The sequence below is a fragment of the Acanthochromis polyacanthus genome, chromosome 3 (genome assembly GCF_021347895.1).
Source record: "Acanthochromis polyacanthus isolate Apoly-LR-REF ecotype Palm Island chromosome 3, KAUST_Apoly_ChrSc, whole genome shotgun sequence".
NCBI lineage: Eukaryota > Metazoa > Chordata > Actinopteri > Pomacentridae > Acanthochromis > Acanthochromis polyacanthus.
Genome location: NC_067115.1, coordinates 46,918,917 through 46,939,721, shown reverse-complemented (window position 1 = coordinate 46,939,721; position 20,805 = coordinate 46,918,917).

Below are 20,805 nucleotides of genomic sequence, written 5' to 3'. Positions count from 1 at the left end.
AGTACATCTTCTTTGGAATGAAAGCATGGATTTAGACTTTAGGTCTACTGAAGGACTCACCATTGGCACTTCATCCATTTACTGGATATATCGCATCTACATCCCATAGTTGGCATTGTCAAAAGACTCTGGAAAACCACCGACTAGAGAAAACACGGTTTAGTTTATCAGGAGCAGTTTGAAGAAAAGTACGTTCACCAAAACTTCATGAGAATTTCTGCATTTCATTGAAAAAAAAAAAAAACCTACACTGACTGATCAGACTGAATGGTGCAACAAAGTTCTCCAGGTGAAATTGGCTTCTTCGGAGTGAACACCTATTTCTAAAATCCTTATAGTTTTATACACCACTGGTTTGTAAAATTAAACTGAAAATGTTTTCCCGTTGTGAAAATTGGCTCTGTATGTTATTTCTCAATAAAAATGCGCAATGAACGTAATCTCTTGATGGCCAGAGGCAATTTCTGAATAATTTAGACTTTAAACCGCCTGATGCTGCTCTATCACCTCATCACAGATTCAGTCACGGAAGCAGGTCACCAACCCTCATCTATAATCCACATCGCACTTTCCCATCCATTAACACCATTCCTGCTGAACGCATGCAGGACTTGCAAGCCAACACAAATTACATGAGGAGGGGGTGCATACGCCACATGTTTTTGTGGGAGGAGGTTGTTGTTATGTTGGGATACATTCAAGCTGAATTTTTCATATTATTTAGCACAGCTGATGCAACTTATCTGTCTGACAGCTAAGACAATGTGAAGGACAATGCTAAACATTAACCTCTACAGATGACACCATCACTTGCTCATCAGCACTAAATTGCAAAATTAAACTTTGTTTATATGCATGGAATGAAGCCCAATTAATACCGGAAGCACATTCTTTCATCAGATGAAACCAAGATAATTTGGTCAGTGCAGATGGGGTTCCACATCAGGATTACCACAGTGAAGCACAGAGGTTGGTATGTTATGATATGAGGCTACACGAGAGCAAATGAGTCTCTTAAGAAGACACGAAAGTAAAACATGTTAACTGGTCAAAGTATGTTGCCTGACTGGAATCCAACAGAGCACATTATGGGTATTTCGAAAAGAAAGGTGGCAGAGCACAACCCTTCCAGTGAAGAACAATCATCTCCAGAGAAGGGCAAAACATTTCTTGAGAAATTCCTTATCTTCCATGCCAAAGAGGACTGAGTGCAAGAGTGTGTACTTCCCAGATGTTTCTTTGCATATATTGACTGTAGTGCACTTCTTCAACTTCAAGGTGAAATTTAGAACTTGTTTAATTCAGCTAAACTCTGCAATAGATAAAAGTATTCAGAGATTTTGGAATTTAAAACGGGAACTCATCTGCCTGCATAGCTGCCTGCCTGCAATCATGATAAATAGCCACAGAAAATGGGAGCTACTGTGGCAGAGACTGATGCAGCTGTGCAAGTCGTTGTCATCCAGCTCTTAAATCAATACATTTCTTTAATAAATGTGAAAAAATGGCACATTAACTGCTCCCAACACCTGCTGCCTCAGCTTTCATGTTTGTGCATGACTGACGGGTGAGGACAAACACAAAGCGAACAACTCCCCCTCCCAAGAAAAAATTAGATATCGTACACACACACAATGTCGGGCTGAATGAATCAAAGAACTGGTAGTTCAGTCAGATTACATCACTAACCTTCCATGCTGGTCGGAATGTCTCACCTGTGTTGTTTTTTATAATGGTGCATGTATTGAGGGGGAACCTGCTACAGTTAAATGATGCAGCTGGTGGAAAACTGCCTCCAGGTTCAGCTCCTTTATTGGAGTCTAGATCACAACATGTTGGTAGGGAAAATTATTATTCAACTGGAATTTTAAGACGACCTTAAAACAACAACACGGACAGTCAGTGATGTGAAACGCCAACATACGAGCCCTCATGGCGTATATGTGGTGTGTACATTGGTTTGGGTGGAATATTGGGCTGGTTGAAGTGAATATTTCTAGATGAAGTAATGAAAGGTTGTGCTTATTCAAACATGGAAGCTGCTCTGTTTTTAGCAGTAGCGTTGCACTGGATGTGGTTTCTGCTATGTTAAACAGCTATAATAAGAATAAAGAAATTAGTTAAATATTTGTCTTTACGTAATCACTGCCTTTCTCCAACTTGGAATTTCAAGTGGCTGCACCAATCGCACACACACATTCAGGTTTACTCCGGGAAAAGGAAGATGTTTTTGCCTAAATGTAGGATTTATGAATGTTGTTGCAAAATTTCATGGCAATCCATTCAAAAGTTGGCAAAAAAGGGGAGTTCTCTGACTGACTGAGGCACTAGGGTGGTTACAAAGGCACCGCAGCTGCAACTCTCCCCAACTGAACAGCAGCACATCTCTTTTTTTAAATAACAGAATGTGCAATTAGCAAGCACACCTGCATTTTGCTGGATGATGAGCGCTACCTGAAAAGCAACACCTGCGCTCGTGGAAAACCACCAGCCCGGTAATCACGAGTGATATACAAGATTGTTGCACAATGTGCTTTGCCACTAAAAACTGCCACAGGATTAAATACAGCTTAGACGTTAGTTCAGTATCCCTCTAAATGTGAAATATGGTCAGCATCTCCCCTTCTGCTCCTAAATTATAGCTCAGTTTAATTTCCATAAAAGTGTTTTTGCAGAGCATTACTATGACATAGTGGAGTTGATCTTTGGCTTCTTGGATAATTACTTTTTATTGTATTAGACATTTGTGTGAAATGCTGTCATAATCAGCTTATGGATTCTTGAGTTATGGGCAAATATGTGTTGTATTGGCGCCACAGTGAAATTGACTTTCGATTACTAAACTTTCATTAGTTTACAGATAAGTCCAAGGGAATGTTTGTGCCAAATTTGAAGAAATTCTCAAAGATTTCTGAGACATCACATTCACTACAATAGCAAACCAGAAGTAAATAACACAAAAACATCCTGTCACAGCTGTCACCAGGACTGTGTCTTTAATACAGTCGCAACGAGTGAAACAAAGTAGTAATTTACTTTTAAAATCAGGGTAGAACATAGACTGTTAACACAAAACAGATTAGTTTTAAAGAACACAGGAACCAAGCTCATAAAGGTCAGACATGTGCTTGAACATCTGTACAAAGCACCAATCATTGTAAACACACCAATGAAAAAGAAAACAACTTAATGATAGTATTTGTAGCATTCATTATTATTATGTGAAAAAGCAGAAAGTAGCCTGCAGGGTTGCTCCACTGCCCATTGTCATTATAATAACCGGCATCATGATGAATCACACAAAATCACATTCAGAAGGCTGACATCCAGTGAAATGTTCTGTCAAAGAAAATAACTGTGAATGAGATCAAAGTCCATTTGATGTAATTTATTAAGCTTTAGTGTACATAAAAAAGTGCATAATTGAACAGATCAAGGGATGATTGCTTCTTGTTTCTTTGATGTGCCTCGCTAGTTCTGCTCACAATGTGGATTTATGAATCCTGAATACTGGGAGGGAGAGTTTAATATCTCTTCATCTCTTTCTGCCTATTCGTCTTTTACAACAAATTGCTCCTTTGAGACAGGTTCAGACTCGGGTCTTGCGCAGCTTCTAGCGGACTCGTCCCCCGTGTGCAGGACAATCACTGACTATTAAGGGACCACTGGCAGGAGAGAGTGTGTGATAATTTGCGAGTGTGGAAGTGTGTGGGTTTTGGGGAGGGTTTTGCCGCGGTAGAAGTTGTAACATGTAATCTATCAGCAGAGGCAGAAAACGAGCCTGAAGGGCTTTTGGGGCTTTTGTGAGTTTCCACCTTTAGAAGAAAACTGCAGCAAACATAATCCTATTCCTAGAGGACAAGAGGAAGCCCGAGCAACAATAAAGACAGACAGAAACAGTGAAGAGAGCGAGGGAGCAAAGTGAGAATTTGTCATGTCAGGGCTTTCGCTTTTGGGAATACAGAGCTTGAAAAAAAGTATCACACATTTTCATAGAGGAATCAGGCGTGAGCTAACCGTGAAGTCACCTGTTGGTTTCAACGCCGAGAAAATGAAGCCCGGATTTTGCTACTTCCTGGTCGCCGTTTTGGATTTTTTGGAGCCAGTGACGTAAAAAGCATCATCAAACAGGCTGGACCGGAGAGCAACTAGGGGCAGGATTGGCTGAAGACTCTCATTACATTTTACCGCAGAGGCTTCTGTTGCTGCCTATCAAGTATAGCCACGCCCCCTGGCTCCGCCAACTTTAACGATTTATTTAAAATTCAGTATTGATTTATTTTAAGATCGGCCACCTGATCTCTCATTTTGACCATGAAAACTAACGGGAAAAAAATCCTGAGCTGTAGAAAATCAGTCTATCAAATTTTATTTTTTCCAAAAATGAATTGGGGTCTATGGAGAAAAAGCTTTTTGGAGCCAACCCTACCGGACGGCGTGATATTGCAAGTTTTTGACACTTCCGGGTGGGCTTCAAATTTGGAGCCAGATGCTACGTCCATCTTTATATACAGTCTATGAGAGGAATAGACATAGTTTTTTGGTCTTCCAATTCTCACTTTGTGTTTGGATTGAACAAATCAAAAGTTGGCATTTTGTGGTTAAAAAAACATTTTATGGATGAAAAGACACAAAAGTCATCAGCCATTTCTATAAGACATTTCTATTCGCAGAAATTAGAAACTTACTACAATGTTTGGTGTTTGCTTGAGTTGGTTTAGAATTTAAAAAAAAACAGTTAATGCGCTTCATGGGGGAAGCTCTGTTTTCATAAAGTTCGACATGACTAACCAACTGATTGTGCTTCCTTTGTTGATGACTTAGCCCTATTTTTCTGTCACAGATGGCCAATTTTACTTGGTCCTTCTTCTTTTTCTTCTTCTTCTTCCTTTCAGCTACCAAAGAATTTATTTTGTTCCTGGCTTTTTCTATTCATTAGCCAAGAGCAACATAGCATATACTGCCACCTCTTGACCACACAACACACACTAGTTTATTCTCTCCAAGGCTGTGCATGGATACAAACCTACATTAGGATTTATTTTGTTTTTGTCTTTTTACAACATTTTAAAAGTTTGCCTCAGAATTACTTGAAACGCTACTACAGACTGCCTAGAAGTGTCTGTTTTCACAGTGCTAGCACTATGTTGGTGGGTACTGCAGTCAGAATTGGTTGCTTCTACCTGTTGGTTACCCCTTTAGTCAATGTGCAGATTCCACGTTTAATTCTCAGGACTCTTCTGATGCCGTTATGTTTCCATTAGTGCCACCAGAAGTTCAGAATTTTCACTCATTAAGTTACCCAGACCTTTTTGGATAGCAACATGTCAGTAGTGGAGAATGGTCTGCTGCACCTCATTATCATTCTGCTATAGGGGGAAATGGTTTCACCTCATTTGTGTTTCTGTAGACCAATTACAATCGTCTTGGGTGGTATTATGTCCAGGACACAGCAATGGTGTACCCTCAAAATAGTGAAGGGGGATGGTTTTGGTGGATAATTTGCATGAACTAGTTCACACATAAAGCTTACTGCACAAGAAACATTCAGTAAAACCTGAAGTTTCCATTTCTGGTGGTTGTTCTTGTTGTGGTTTTCAGTTGTCAAGGGGATTTTGAAAATGGTTGTTTACAGATAGTAGAAGGAGACGACAATGCCACATTAATGCACAGATGATAGGTTTACTAGTATACCTAAAGTCAACATGTAGCGAGTCAGACTACTTGTTTGGTGAAATATATCAACATCCTTTCGATGCATTGGCACATCAGTAAACTTTGCACAGCACCAACAAGAAGTCTGATTTCTAGTGAAATATCAAGACTGTCCTCCCATTAAAGACCCACTCTAGTGAAAATCAAGTTTCTTTTCCTTGTTAATCAGTCCATATGTTGGAATATATTGAGTAAAATAAACAGTGAATGCCATATCTGAATATTTCTACCTTGAAACTGCAACAAGCCTAAGAAATGAAATCTGTCAACTTGCTATGCTGTTCTGTAGAGTAGAGTAGTTTTACAGTGTTTGAACCGGTGATAGGCGAGCTACTGTGCTCCAGATGCAGTGAGTGATGGAAGGGTGCTTAGAAAGCGATGCAGGGACTTCATGGATCTGGACATTCTAGAGGAGGCAATGATGTAGAGTCACATTACACCATTTTCAGGTAGGAAGGGTTTATTTTTGTTGGAATGCTTAATAAATATGTAATCTTCAGATGTAGAGACGAGTTTTTACAGGTTTAATGAATGACTGGAGAGAAACTCTAAAAAAAAAGCCTATAGTTTGCTTGTGCAGGGAGCTTATTGCAACCCATGGCCACAGAAATTATAACTCAAGCAAGCGATGAAGTGATAATAGTTATATAACCACCTTAACTGTCTATATTATTAAAACCAGGATAACAGAGGTCTTCCATTTTAACCCAAGTTTTGATCTTTCTGATCTAACCAAACAGACAAGATAAATGCCAATGCTGCAAGGCTCCTATCAGAAAACAGGGATAAACAACCTTTGTAGTTGTTCAGGTTGAAGGACTGGAAGGATTGGCTTGCCTTTAAACTGCATGATACAGACATTGATTTCTGCCTAAGGATGAACTGTAATAATTTTAATAATCGCTTTAGTTTTTCTTTAAAACTATAATTAGGTCAAAATTTAAGCTGTTTATATTTAAGCTGTTTTGGATCAAATACTTGCAAAGCTAATGACTTTTCCATATCCTTCAGTTGTGCTACGTGTTCTGTCCTAATTAGTAAATCCAATCAGACAAATGTGTTAAGTTAAGGTAGTAAACATACACAGGCTATACAACAGTATGCTAGCATTGTCGCTATGAGCACGTCGGCATGCTAATGTTTCTTTGAAGAACCAGTATAGCCTCAGAGAGCTGCACGAGAGGCTGTAGACTCTTGTTATTCTACATTTCAGCTTGATCTCCCCTGCAGGCATGCTCTCAGTTTCACATTTCCTGTATGACACTGATATGACATGGATATGTGTGAAGTGCAAATAAAGTGGTGGTAATTCAGCAGTTTTGCCAAAACAGATGAGTGTTGGAACACATGTTTACAGTGACAGTGATCTATAATCTGTTTATCTTTCAGATAATTTGGAAAATGTGTCCACATCAAACAGCCTCAGCGGATGTTTTCCACTCATCTTTCCTTTCTTCATCTTCAACAGGATGAAGTAATTAATTTACCTGTTTTACTGCAGTAACAATAAACCTCTGCTGACAGTGAAAATGCATTTACATCAGCTACTGTGTCAGGAAACAGCAGAACACTGGGTGGGACTTTTGAGGACTACTGAAGTTCTTGATGTCTGTTTTTTTTAATAGTATTGGAACTATGAGCTCACTCACTCTTCAAAGACTTACTGCCAATACATCACAACCAACAGAATTGGCAAAAAAGTCAGGTGCATTAAGAAAATGTCAAAACTGTGTAAAGGTCCAGGCTGTGGAGAGAACTACAAATTTCAGAGAGACTAGACAGAGTGGATTAAGTAAATGAGAAACTGGCAACTTCTATCACTCCTCCACTCTGAAGTTTTGGAAATATCTTGTTAACAGACAGACAGACAGACTGCAGTGAAATACATTACTGCATCTTTAGACACAAACAGAAACAGGATTCTCAGTCATGTGGTGACAAGAAATAATGCAACACTCAGATGTGAAATGAATTCACAGACTGGTGAGGAATAATGTCATCATCAGAAATGCCTGTTTATCATTTATGAAGCTGTTTTAGGCGCTCTTTCATGATCCAATATAAACACAAAGCCCCAAAGACCAACGGACCACTCTCTGATGCTAATTTAATACAGGAGACAGAGGAGCTGGACGAGAGACCGCAAGTTAGCTGGTTGGAAAGCAGAGCCGACGTGGTCTCGGAGTCGCCCTTGCCTCACCGCTGAGGCCAATTTACAGACGTTCATTTCCTCTGGTCTGTCAAAGAGGGCGGAGGGAGCAGGGGGGCAGGAGTGGACGGTACGAGGGGAGTAGCGAGGAGAAATAAGCCTAAATGAGACTCCAGGGGATTGGAGACCACAGAGCAGCTAGCTGTGTCCCCCTCTCTTCAAACACTGGTGAGGTTTTCCTCCTCTTCCTCCTTTTTCATGGCTCCAGCCTCCAGAACAAAATAACTTCTTCACACTCTCTCTGCCTCTATGTTGACAGAGCTGAGATTAGCATTCAAGCTCCGCTAGCAGTGCCCTGAAAATCTGCAGGGTTAACTGTCGCTCCTGTGAGCAAAGCCGAGCTTGTGCTCTTCTTCCTCCTCGCCTCGAAGGCCGCAACCTCCCCCAAGAGACGTTGTTAAGAATATTGACCCACTGGTACAAACACTGAGAGTGTCACTGAAGACGTCATTGGCTTTATTTCAAACGAATATCTGCCTTGCACCAGGGGAAAAATAAACTGCTGAAGTGTCATTAGAAATCCACAAGAATGATGTAATTATGACTCATGTGTTGCATATCACATTTACCTTGGTTGGAACTATTCTCCCTTCTTTGCTACTGAGAAATGTCAGCTGGTTTTGACAGCACTAATGTTGTCCAACTTCACACCGCTTTATCCTCACTAGGGTTGCGGGGGGTGCTGGAGCCTATCCCACCTTAGATCGCTTCTTTCAAAGACTCTACTCCAAGCTTCATCTGGATGTCTAAACTTCCAGTGGAGGAAACCCATTTTGGCAGCTTGTATTCACAATCTCATTCTTTCTGTCACTACCCAGAGCTTCTGACTATTTGTGGGAGTGAAACATAAATCGACTGCTAAATCAAGAGCTTTGCCTTCAAGCTCAACTCCTTCTTCGCTACGACGGTCCAGTTCAGTGCCTGAATTACTGCTGATCTCTTAAGTAATGTTTGTTTTTGTCTGGTATGTTGTTGTCTCTGGTTGAAGCAGATGGTCATCTCCCCTGACCCTGGTTCTGTTGGAGGTTTGCTCCTGGTTGTGTTTTATTTCTTCTACTGTCACCAAAGAGGTTGTTCAAAGGGTATAATTTGAACTCGTTGGGTTGCTCCCTAGAATTTTTTTCAGATCTTGACATTAGTATGTTAAGTGCCTTCAAATGAAATATGTTGTGAATTTGGGCTGTTTAATTGAATTGGAATTGAACTGATGATGAACCAATCCATCTGTCCTGTTCAAGTTCCATTTTACCTTCATTCCTGAACAAGATCGAGAGTTACGATAACTTCTTCACTTCTTCACGGGAGCGGTTCATCATTTCTCAACTAGGAAACCCAACCACAGACTTGGATTTGTCCATCCCAACTGCTTCACACTTAGCTAAAATGGACACAATGCACACTGAATAGCATGGTACAATGAAACCAACAGAACCACATCATCTGCAAAAAGTAGAGCGGCAAATCTGTGGTTCACCCCTTCCTCATGATACGTATGGATAATGCGTCCATGAAAATCACACAGGATCGAAAACAAGGGGTAACCTTGGTGACGTCCAGCCCCTTTCTCTTTTGTCTCATATCTAATTTCTGAAATTCTTCAAGCATGACAAGCAAATGCCTCTTAAGCCTCAAATAAATCCTCAGTGTTTAATAAAACAGCCCATATGAGAGTTTTTTAAGCTGCCATCCAATGATTTAAGCCTGATTAATAGAGCACTCTGGCATTTGGGGAAATAGTTTGTCCACAGATGAGAGGAGTGGTGCTGTTGTCATGGCCAAGCATTAATTATCAAGCTACAGCCAGCAACGTAGAGATTAACTTATCATGAAGACTTGCCATGGAGTGTACTTCTACACTTGATTTTTGTACACACACACACAAAAGATGTAACATGTTAATAAGCAAATGTTAGAAGCAGGAAGGTTTTGTTGCCTTCCAGATTTCCTTTTGTTGTCTGAAATTCCTTTAGCATGATATATAGGCAACATATATCTTCATAATTGGTTCATCATATCAGTGTTTCATTGAATGTTGAAGTCATAAAAAGTCAGAGAAATATTCATAGCAGACATGACAAGTCACTGTTCCAAAACATCACCCTCATATCTCATAGCTTGATGGACTGCAGTTGACAGACACAATAATAGTTGTGGTTTATTTGTTTCATAAAGCTTTTAATGACGTATTTTTCATGTTCTAATATGGTGGCCGGGCTGGTTCAGAGGATGTGTGTGTGTGGGGTTGCATTGTGCTGACCTTGTGGTTACAGTAATGACATGTTTAGGAGGACGATGGCGCCAGACAGCTCGCTAGACCCCTACCACACTTATAATTCGAGAACAGAATTGTTTCGGCGAGAAGCGTTCAACACACAGCGGCTTGAATAATAACCATGTGAAATCAAACAGTCCAAACAAATGCTGCGGGCCAGGGTGCATGTTTAGGAAATTTTCAGGAATTTAGAGCGGCCGGTTGCAATATTAGACAGTGCAGACAGTGTGTAATTACTTTAAATATTCCTCTGAGGGATTTCATGGAGTCAGTGGAGGAGCAGCAGAAGAAAAACTGAGCTTCATGTTTCATTAAGCTGATGCTCTTCACCCCTGAGTGAACACGTTGGGGTTTATTTTCTGTATATTTGTGGACAGAAAGTTCATCTAAGGTCAAGACCTTAATTGACCTCTTTAAGATTAATTTAAAGATATTTTGACACGGAGGCAGAGCATCTGGCAATCAGGCTGGTTTAATCATATGTAACATTAAATTTACTGCTTTCTTATTGGATCAGATGATTAAGATTAAGTTCTTCTTCTAGTTGGATTTATGTGATTATATAATTAGGCAGACACTGTTTGGTTAGGTGACGGCTGAAAGTGGAGTATGCGATTTGAATCCAATACACTCTTTGTCAAATTCAATTAATATCTCTTCACAGTCGCTGTCTGTCTGTTCTGTGTGCACTGAAAAATACGATCTAGTGTTCCTACACAACCCTGGTTCTGTAAATGGAAAACAAAGTGGCTCAGACCAATCCAAACAAAGATGTTTCACTGTGTCTTATGTCTTATCTTATCCTTAATATTAAAAAGAATTAAATATCAACAGTTTTTCTCCAAAATCAGACTCCATTTTTAAGGAAAAGATTATCTGAATATTTTCCCTTTATAGCACGGTGTAAATTTACCTCAGTTTAAGCTCAACTTGACTTAGCTCCATACTGAAACCTAGTGATTTAACATGTGTTGTGGTCTCTAAATATGTGATGGTGAGGATTTCTTTCTCTTCTTTTTAAGCAAAATTTACCCCGTTAAATTACCAAGCCTGTGCCCACCTCATCTCATTTTCAACACGAGTCACAACCAAACCAAAACCACAAAACAAAGCAAAGATTCCAGTGATAGCAAATAAAATATAATTACATTTTTTTTAAATGCCTGAAGTTTACCAGTTACATCTGAATCTACCAAGTCATTATACCACGCCAGGCTGCATGTGGCACCAGAACAAATTTAGTCAGATGTTCCTTCTATTGAGACTTAAAAGAGCCCCAGACTAGTTCAACAATATCTCTTCTACCCATTGCTTTGTTGGTAACTTCTTCAGTTGCACTCTTTTGTTGTCAACTCTTCTCATTTCTTAAAACTTTACAGCTATCTAAAACTTGTAATGGATGTCCATGCATTCTGGACCTCAGACCTTCACATTTCCAACGCTGTTCCTTAGAGAGATGGACTTTTTGTTACTTTGCCTTCTACCAGTGTTTCCTCTGGGCAAAAAACTTAATTATTTACAAAATGTCAGGCTAATCTAGAGGAGTGAGTAGATGCAAATTGCTAAAGGACATAGAGTCCTCCGGGGATTTGATTGCTTTGAGCTTCATTTTTCATCACAGCATCTGTAGGTGCATGTATAGAGTTAGTTTCTGTATGATTATAGATGATGCAATAAAGACTCCATAGCTGTAAAAGGAGAAAAAAAATGTCAGAGAACCCAAGCAGGTATAGCCCATGGGCTGTGGGTAAATGGTCTTTGGTTCAGATTCTTTGTTGTGTTCTGATGTGTCTGCAGCATAATGTAATTACAAGAACTCCCTCTTTAAGTTGCCTACAGAGAAATGTCAAATAGTCACTGTTGATTAAAGGTCTCTAGTGTGTTCGTTTTCAAGTGGGTGTGCAACAATATGGATGTGTCAGCATGTTTGTCTCCCCCTGTGGCCCCCTTCTTGTAAAAAAGAATATGTTTTGTTCACGCTGGATTCAGCAGGACAATTATCACTGTGGCCTTTTCTGTCTCTGCTCTTTAGGCCAAGAGATGAAGCATGAAATGAATTCTGTGGCCAGTGGCCGGGCCAGCTGGATTCGGACTGTGCCAACACAATGGCTGGGGCCGGTGCCAGGACACTTATTTGCTTTTGCTATTAAGTTGTTTCTCTTGGTGGTTAATGAGTACTGTCAGCATAAACTCCAGGTTATTATGTCTTTGGGCCTTAACCCCTCAATTTGTCTACAATGCAGGTTTCAGATATTCCTGGCATGCCCGAATGTAGCCAAGCTAAGCACGGTCATGAGTGCACTTTCAGTGACTTTCTCAAAAATGTAGGTTTCCCTACAGTCTTTCCTGCCTCCTGCACATTTAAGCATGAACAAAAAACAGTTATTGCATCTTTAAAAGTCACATTGTTCATCACAAGCGTAGTCAAACTTATAGATATACTGTATATGCCAAATTTTGGCTTCATGGAGTGAAATATGAAGTCCTTAAGTTGATATTTAGTAAACCAAATCTCATTTATGATATCGTACTCTGCTTTTTTGTCCACGTTAGATCATTCACAAAGATGTGGTGAATCTTGAGGAGAGGTAGAGCAGTATGGCAGGCAACCAATGTCTTGTAAAGATTTGAATCGGGGATCTATTTTGCAAAAAACAATTTCTGAACGTCAATTACATTGTGGATAGTAGCAGTGGGACAGTTCACAAATGAGTGCCGCTGGCAAATTGCAGACAAATTTATGTATTCCATCAGGCTGTGTTGTGCTCATACGAGTGCATAAACATGGTGTTTGTTTTCTCCAGTGAAATGTGTCATAATGAACAAGAGGAAATGATCTGCTCTCGCAAATCACAGCTTACCGTGCATGTTGCTAATTTAGAATAACGAGCCCCTGAGATACTTTAATTATGAGGCCACAATCTGAATTTTGAACTGAGTCAAAATATTAGAGAAAGATGTAAATTGAATTGCTTAAATGTAATAAAACATGGTGTAGAACATCACAGAGTTGCTAAAAACTCTTTGTTCAACATATAAAACAGGGACAAACTGTCTAAACTCCTGCTTGTATGTGGGCGTATGCCACTGCCTCCATTATTTAAAAAAAAAAAAAAAAAAAAAAAAATCTGTAATACCTGTTCTGTCTGTGCATATGGTCTAACTTTCCTCTGTTTTATTTCAGTTTATTAACACTACAACTCTCAAAGATTGATAGCACCATGGACTTCAAGACCGTATGCATGCACTGGTGGTGACCTTCCTCTAGGGTTCCCGGGGTTGCTCTCTGGCTCTGCGGGGTCGGGGTGGCTTGTGCCCCTCTCCCTGGTGTTGGATGTCTCGGGTGTCTCCCCCATTGAGCTCTAGGTCTGCTGGGTCTGCACGCTCTCCCTGGACCTTGGGGTGTCGGCGGCTGATCTCTCCTGGGCGCCTGGCTGGTCCGGGGGGCTTCGGTGAGTCGGCCCCTCCGTTGCTCCCCTGTCCCTTCCTGCTCCGCTACCCTCCTCCTCCCTCCTCTCCTGCCTGCCCGCCCCTCCTCGCCCCTCTCCCTCTCCCGTGGGGGGCCGGTGGCCCTCTGCGGGCGGGTGGTCTGGCGCGGGGGCTGGGTGTTCTCTCTGGGGGGGTGGCTCTGGCCCACCTGGGCACAGGCCTTCATCCTGGCCTGTGTGCCCCCACTGGAGTCCAGTTTCTGCTGGCTGGGGGCCTCCGTCCGGGCCTGGTGCTGTCCTGGGGTGTGGTGGGGTGGGTGGGGTCTCGGGGGCGCTGCGGGGTGGGCGCCCTGCGTCCTTGTCGTGCCGGCTCCTGGGTGGGTGTGGCGGCTTGTGGCCCTCGCTTCCTTGTGGCGCGGCTGGTCCCCCCTTCGGGGTGGGGCGCCGCATGTGGCTGACCTGTGTTGGGGCTACGGTGCCTGCCGGGGCGCTGCTCTGATCTGCAGCTCCCGGGGGTTCTTGTGCCGGCTGGGCCAGTTGGTTCGTGTGGGCCCTCCCCGGTCCCTTGCCTCTTGGCTCTGGGGGCCCTCTGCGTCAGTACCGGTGGTCTTGCTACCTGCCTCCCCCACTGCTTTGTCCTCTTGGGCCAGATCCACACCAGAATGCCTCTGATTGTGCACCTCACATTTTTCACACCTCACTGTAAATAGCAACCTTTAGGCACATATAGGGACACAACATTTAGGGCCCCGAGGGCAGGTGGGGGTGGGAACGATGGGCACTGTGGTGGGGCGGGTGGCAGGGCTATACGGCCCTGTCTCCCCCTCATCACCCTCTTGCCTGCCTCCCCTGCTCTCCAATCTTTTTTTTTTAATGCACCACACACACTCACCTTGGGGCTAGGTCTGGGTTGGCTAACGCCCCCCCAGCCTTCCCACTTTTAATGCACCACATGACACCCAGGGTTACACTACCACGGTGCTGGGATAATGTTTCCCGTTAGGGATCGGGAGACATATTAATAGGAGAATAACGGGTGGGTTTCACCGTTATGGCCTCTCTGGTGGGATCTGGCCCCCATATGGCTTTACGGCTATGGGGCGGCGGGGTGCACCATCATCCGTGTCGCTGTGGCTGGGGGTCCCCGGGGCCGGGGGTCCGGGGCCTGTGGGGGTTCTCCTGCGTGTCCTGCTGGTCCCGGCTGGTGCGGTGACCCTTGTTGGGCTGCGGGATCTGGACTGGCTGTCCTGGTGGGTGCTGTGGCTTTGGCGCGGGCTGGTTGTGTGTGGTGCCTCTATCCTGGTGGGGGGTTGGTTCGTGTCGCGGGATGTGGGGGCCTTGGTGTGCTGTGCTCGCCCGGGGCTGGTGCGGGTGGGTATGCGGGGTGCCCCCCCCATTGGCGTTGCCGGGCCCCACTGCTCTGTCCATTTTTGCCCTCTGGACTCGCATTGGGTCCCGGCTCCGGTTCCCTCCGGCCGGCCTCCGGTGGCGGCCTGCCCCGGTGTTGGGCTGGTTGCCGTCCTTCGGCGGGGCGCTCTGCCCCTGTGTCTGGCTTCCCGGCTGCTTGGGGCCGTCGGCCCCCCTTGGGGGTGGGGGTGGGTGGGGTGTGGGTGGGTGGGGTGGTGGGGTGTGGGGGTTTGGTGGGGGCTGGGGCGGGCGGGGTTGGGGTTTGGGTGGCGGGTGGGTCCGCTTGCCCCGGGCTGCCTGGGCCGGTTCCGGCGTGCTGGGGGTGTTGGTAGCTTCGCCCTCTTGTCTTCGGGGTCCGTGTGGTACATGGTGGCCCCGGTTGCTCTCTGGGGGCGCTGCCCCGTGGCTCCTCGGCCTGTGGGGGGGTGCCCTGTCGGCTTGGCACTGCACTGCTGTGATGGCTGTTCTGGGCTTCGGGGTCTTTCACACTTGCATGTGCATGTTTGCTCAGGTCCCACCAGCTCCTGTCGAGTTCCGCTGTTGAGCAGTGATGGGACCCGCCGGAATGTGCTGAGACTCTCTCCAGAGTCTAATCTCAAACTAAACCCTCTCTCCTTTTCTCTAGTATCTTCCTCTAGTATCATCTGGCCTATTCCACTCTATACTAACATGACACCCACAACTATGGTGTTTAGTACTGTCTGGCTAATTATTCTTTCATTTATTTATTTATTTATTGTTTGTTTGGTTTTCTGTTCTCTTGTGTATGTGTTTGCTTTTTTGTCTTATTGATGGGTAATTATTAGTTGGGAATAGCACAACACCTGATATTCTTCAGATGTAATAGCATTGCTTGCTAGACCCTGTCCCTGTCCATCCCCTCTCGTCCTGTCCACCCCTTTGTTTCCCCTCACATCACCACTGAGGTGTAGCACTGCCCTCCCTGGCTCTTAAACAGGGTAATGTAATAAAAAGTGTCAGCTTAGCTTTCAGGGAGGGCTGGTGATGGTCACACGCATGCACCAAATAATAAGATATTTGGCTGCAAGACTAAAATATGCATTAATCTCATAAAGTGTTGACACCCCTTTCATGGAGTTAAACAATGAGAATAAATGCAGACAAAAAGAGAGAGAAAAAAAAAAAAAAAAAAAAAAAAACTGGCGAAAATTTTCATATTTTGTAGGGCATGTGGAGGTGTGTGCAAAAATGGCTCCATAGCGCCCCCTACAAAATTTTAAAAAGTGGTATTAGGCCAACTCAGAGGGAATTTGGTCTGGACCTACAAAATTTGGGAGGCATATGCAGCACATCAGGAAACACAAAAAAGTCAATGACAGCCATGCTCTAAACCCAACAGGAAGTGCGCCATCATGCGTTAACTGTACAAAATCTATGATGAACTCCTCCTCGGAGGAAAGTGTTAGCGATCTGAAATTTTGCCAGTACATACAGTCGGCCTTCCTGAGAAAAAGTTATCAAAATCTTCCTACATAGTCAAAGGGTGTGGTCGTGGCGGCCTGTCGAAATTTGATCCTTCGCCATGAAACAGGAAATGCTGTGTAACTCTCCTGAACATGCTCCAATCTGAATGAAATTTTACATGTATGATCACAGACCTGCCTCGATGACATCCATATAGCAAGAATGATTAACAGTCACAGCGCCACCTTGTGGTATCAAGAATTTGACATTTTTAGACTTTCATGTACTATTCTTAGCCTGTTGCTCAGATTCACCTCAGATGTTATGACATAACCCTGAACACATTGATGATGAATCACAGAAAAAATGGTGACGTGTCATGAAAAGGCGTGTCTGTGGCGGCACGGCAAAGTTTGATGTTTCGCCATGAAAATTGAAGTGTTCATATCTCAGCTGCAAAGGATCCTATCTGCCCCAAACTTCATGTGCTGGACACCAGAACCAGTTTGAGGACATCCACACTGAAAAATTTAGAAAAAGTCATAGCGCCACCTATTGGTGACAAGCAGTTTAGAAATTACATTTGCGTGCATGATTGCTCCGAACTTTGTCATATCATTCTGAAAATTGGTCAGCTGATTCTTCACCCCCAGACAATACCACAGTGTGAAGATTTTGATATTTGATGAAATGCTGTTGCCGTGGCAACGCGTTGTTTTTGTGACAAACAAAGTACTTTTTGACAGGCTTAGAATGTTCAACAGCTCACCAAAATTTACACACACATCACAGTCGTCTCAAGGAATAACACTGTATGCATCTCGACAGGGCATGTGCTATAGCGCCCCCTGCAGTATGTTTAATATACAGCCCCGGCAGCACGTTTCACCGACATCCACAAAATTTGGGAGGCCCATAGAGCACACCAGGACACACAAAAAAGCCTCTTGGAGCCATCACCTAAACTCCACAGGAAGTCCGCCATTTTGAATTAAGTGGAAAAATTTTCTCTATTTTTTTCATTTTTAAGAGCGAACTCCTGCTATGGGTTAACTCCGAGAGACCTCAAATTTTACCAGGGTATACAACACGATGTTATGATCAAAAGTTATTAAAAGATTCTTCCAGAGTCAAAGGGTGTGGACATGGCGACCTCCAGAATTTTGATGGTTCGCCATGAAACATCAAGTGCTATCTAACTATCCTCTGCATGCTCCAATCTACCTCAGACCTCACATGATGAAACACAGTCCTGTCCTGATCACATTTATTGGCCAAAATAGATTGACAGCATGTGCCATAGCGCCCCCTACAGCGTTTTAAAAAATAGCCTCCACATAGACTTTCACCTATGACGATGAAATTTGGCATGCATATGTAGCACGTCAGTGCAAACAAAAAAGTCTCTTGAAGTCATTCTCTAAACCCAACAGGAAGTTGGCCATTTTGAATTAAATGTCAGATTTTTGGTATTGTTGATCATTTTCAACAATTCATTTCTCACAGGCAATAGCTCCAAAACACCTGAAATTGGGACAATATATACTACATGCCTTCAGGTTGAGTATTTGCGAAAATTGTTCACAAAACTCAAAGGGTGTGGCCATGGCGGCCAACTGAACGACAATGTTACACCATGAAGCAGGACATCTTATGTAAATCCCCTGTAAATGCTGCAATTTGCCTGAGACTTTACATGTTTGATCAGAGACCGGTCCTTATGAGTTTCATAGACCAATATACAGTCACAGAGATAGCACCACCTGGTGGATGGACAGAAAGTGCTGCATAAATAGCCTGTACATGCTCCAATCTGCCTGAAATTTGACCTGTGTGCTCAGAATCCAGCCTTTGTGACATTCATGGGCCGAAATACACTCTCAGTCGTAGCATTGCCTGGTGGAAATGCTTGGGGTCGCCGACCAGCAAGGATGTGAGGACCCGTTCAACGCTGCTCGCAGCTTTAATTATTATTATTATTCTTCCCCGCACGTTTCCCTTAATTTGACCCCCTAAACATGCATAACTTTTTATGAAATTTGGCTTGCACGTCGGGTCATGCGAAAATTTAAATATTCTGAAAACAAATTCTGAAAAAACTCTATAGCGCCACCGAGGGACACGAAAATTTCAAAAATCACAAATAACCTCAGCTCTCTGCACAGGAATGTCGTAGAGACACGCAAACACCACTCACGCGTTCGTCGGCTCGAGCTCTACGAAAACCTGTCTGCCCGATTTGAGCCATCTTCAATCTAGGGGGCGCTATAACCCAAAATATGAAAACCCTTTAAAGATTATCTCCTCCGAAACCGTACAATATTCCGGCTTCATATTTGGACAGATTATAGTGAATATCCAGACAAACAAAAGTTATGAAAAGAAAAAGGCTAACTTGTCTAATTTTTCTTTTATAACCTAACAAAGTTTGTCTTCACCTGAAACCATGTTTCGCTTCAATTTGACCCCCTAAACGTGCATAACTTTATATGAAATTTTGCACGCACGTTCGCTCGCTCGAGCTCTACGAATACCTGTCCGAACGATTTCAGCTATCGTCAATCTAGGGGGCGCTATAACCCAAAATATGAAAACCTTTCAAAGATTATCTCCTCCGACACCGTACAATATTCTGGCTTCATATTTGGACAGATTATAGTGAATATCCAGCCAAACAAAAGTTATCAAAAGAAAAAGGCTAACTTGTCGAGTTTTTGTTTAATAGGCTGTCAAAGTTTGTCTTCACCTGAAACCATGTTTCGCGTCAATTTCGCCCCCTAAACGTGGATGTATTTTGCTGAAATTTCGTACACAGGTGTAGTCTTCTGAAAATTTCAATATTCCGAAAAAAAAATCTGGAAAAACTTTATAGCGCCACCTAGGGACACAAAAAACTGCATAAATCACAAATGGCCTCAGCTCTTCGCACAGGAAAGTCGTAGACACATGCAACCACCACTCACGCGTTCGTCTCCTCCCCCTCTATGAGACCCTGTCCAACTGATTCGAGCTATCTTCAATTTAGGGGGCTGTGATCAAGCGGCTCGAGCGGTGGAAGAACAGCGGTACAAAGGCAGGCGGAGGCAGCATTTGAGTGGTCGACTTCTTTTCTTTTTTTCTTCTTTATTTTCCAAATGTGCAAAAATACAAAGTAATCAAAGTGCAAGTGCAAAAAAGTGCCAATGTCGTAAGGTGCGTTGGAGGTTAGGAGCAGTGGCTTCTCCAGCAGCAGACCACAACAGAACAGCCCCGACTGAGGGGAAAAGCCTCCTCTAATACTGGTCTGCTCAACAGGAATAAACCAAGAAAACTGTGCAGGTAGATTGTGTTAACCTTAGCTATTAAACCGAAGTTAAAAACTCTCCAACATAAACCATAACCCAGAATAAAGTAAACAAAAAATAACTAATGCAAACTAACCCAACTAAAACCACCAAACTTAATCCAACAACAAAATATAAAGTTAAAACTATTGCAGCCACCCCTTCCGTATCCCTCCCCTTGGTTCAGCCCGGAACTGTCTTTTGGGCGTCTGGCTCCCCGGGGACTCTTTTGGCCAGACGCACCTGGACACAAGAGGAAACGGTAGGTTAACTGCACAGACCACTCACATACCCACCCCTCCACAACACTCAATACATTCACCGCATGCACACCACACTAATGAGAACAACCAATTTAAAACTATCTCACAATATTGTACATTCCAATCTCAATTGTTATGTTGCCTCCGCAGACCCAGCCGCCGCCATCACCAGAGATGACGCCACCGGACCGGACCCACGGGCAACCTCAATAAAAATGTTTGATAATAAAATATTTAAAACCGACAATCGTGTACAAATTATTTATTTACCAATTAGCCTTCTCAAAGTGTTGGGTGCATTAAAACGCTAAGTGAATATATAAAGTGTCGTGTGCAAGGTGCAAACATACGTGACGGATGGCCCTGTTCGTCACAGGGGCGCTATAACCCAAAATATGAAAAGCCTTTAAAGATTATCTCCTCTGACACCGTACAATATTCCGGCTTCATATTTGGAGAGGTTATAGTGAATATCCAGCCAAACAAAAGTTATCAAAAGAAAAAGGCTAACTTGTCTAGTTTTTCTTTTATAAGCTGTCAAAGTTTGTCTTCACCTGAAACCATGTTTCGCTTCAATTTCAACCCCTAAACGTTCATGTATTTTGCTGAAATTTGGTACGCAGGTGCAGTCCCCTGAAAATTTCAATATTCTGCAAAAAATATCTTGAAAAACTTTGTAGCGCCACCTCGGGACACAAATACTGCAAAAATCACAAATGGCCTCAGCTCTTCGCACAGGAATGTCGTAGAGACATGCAACCAC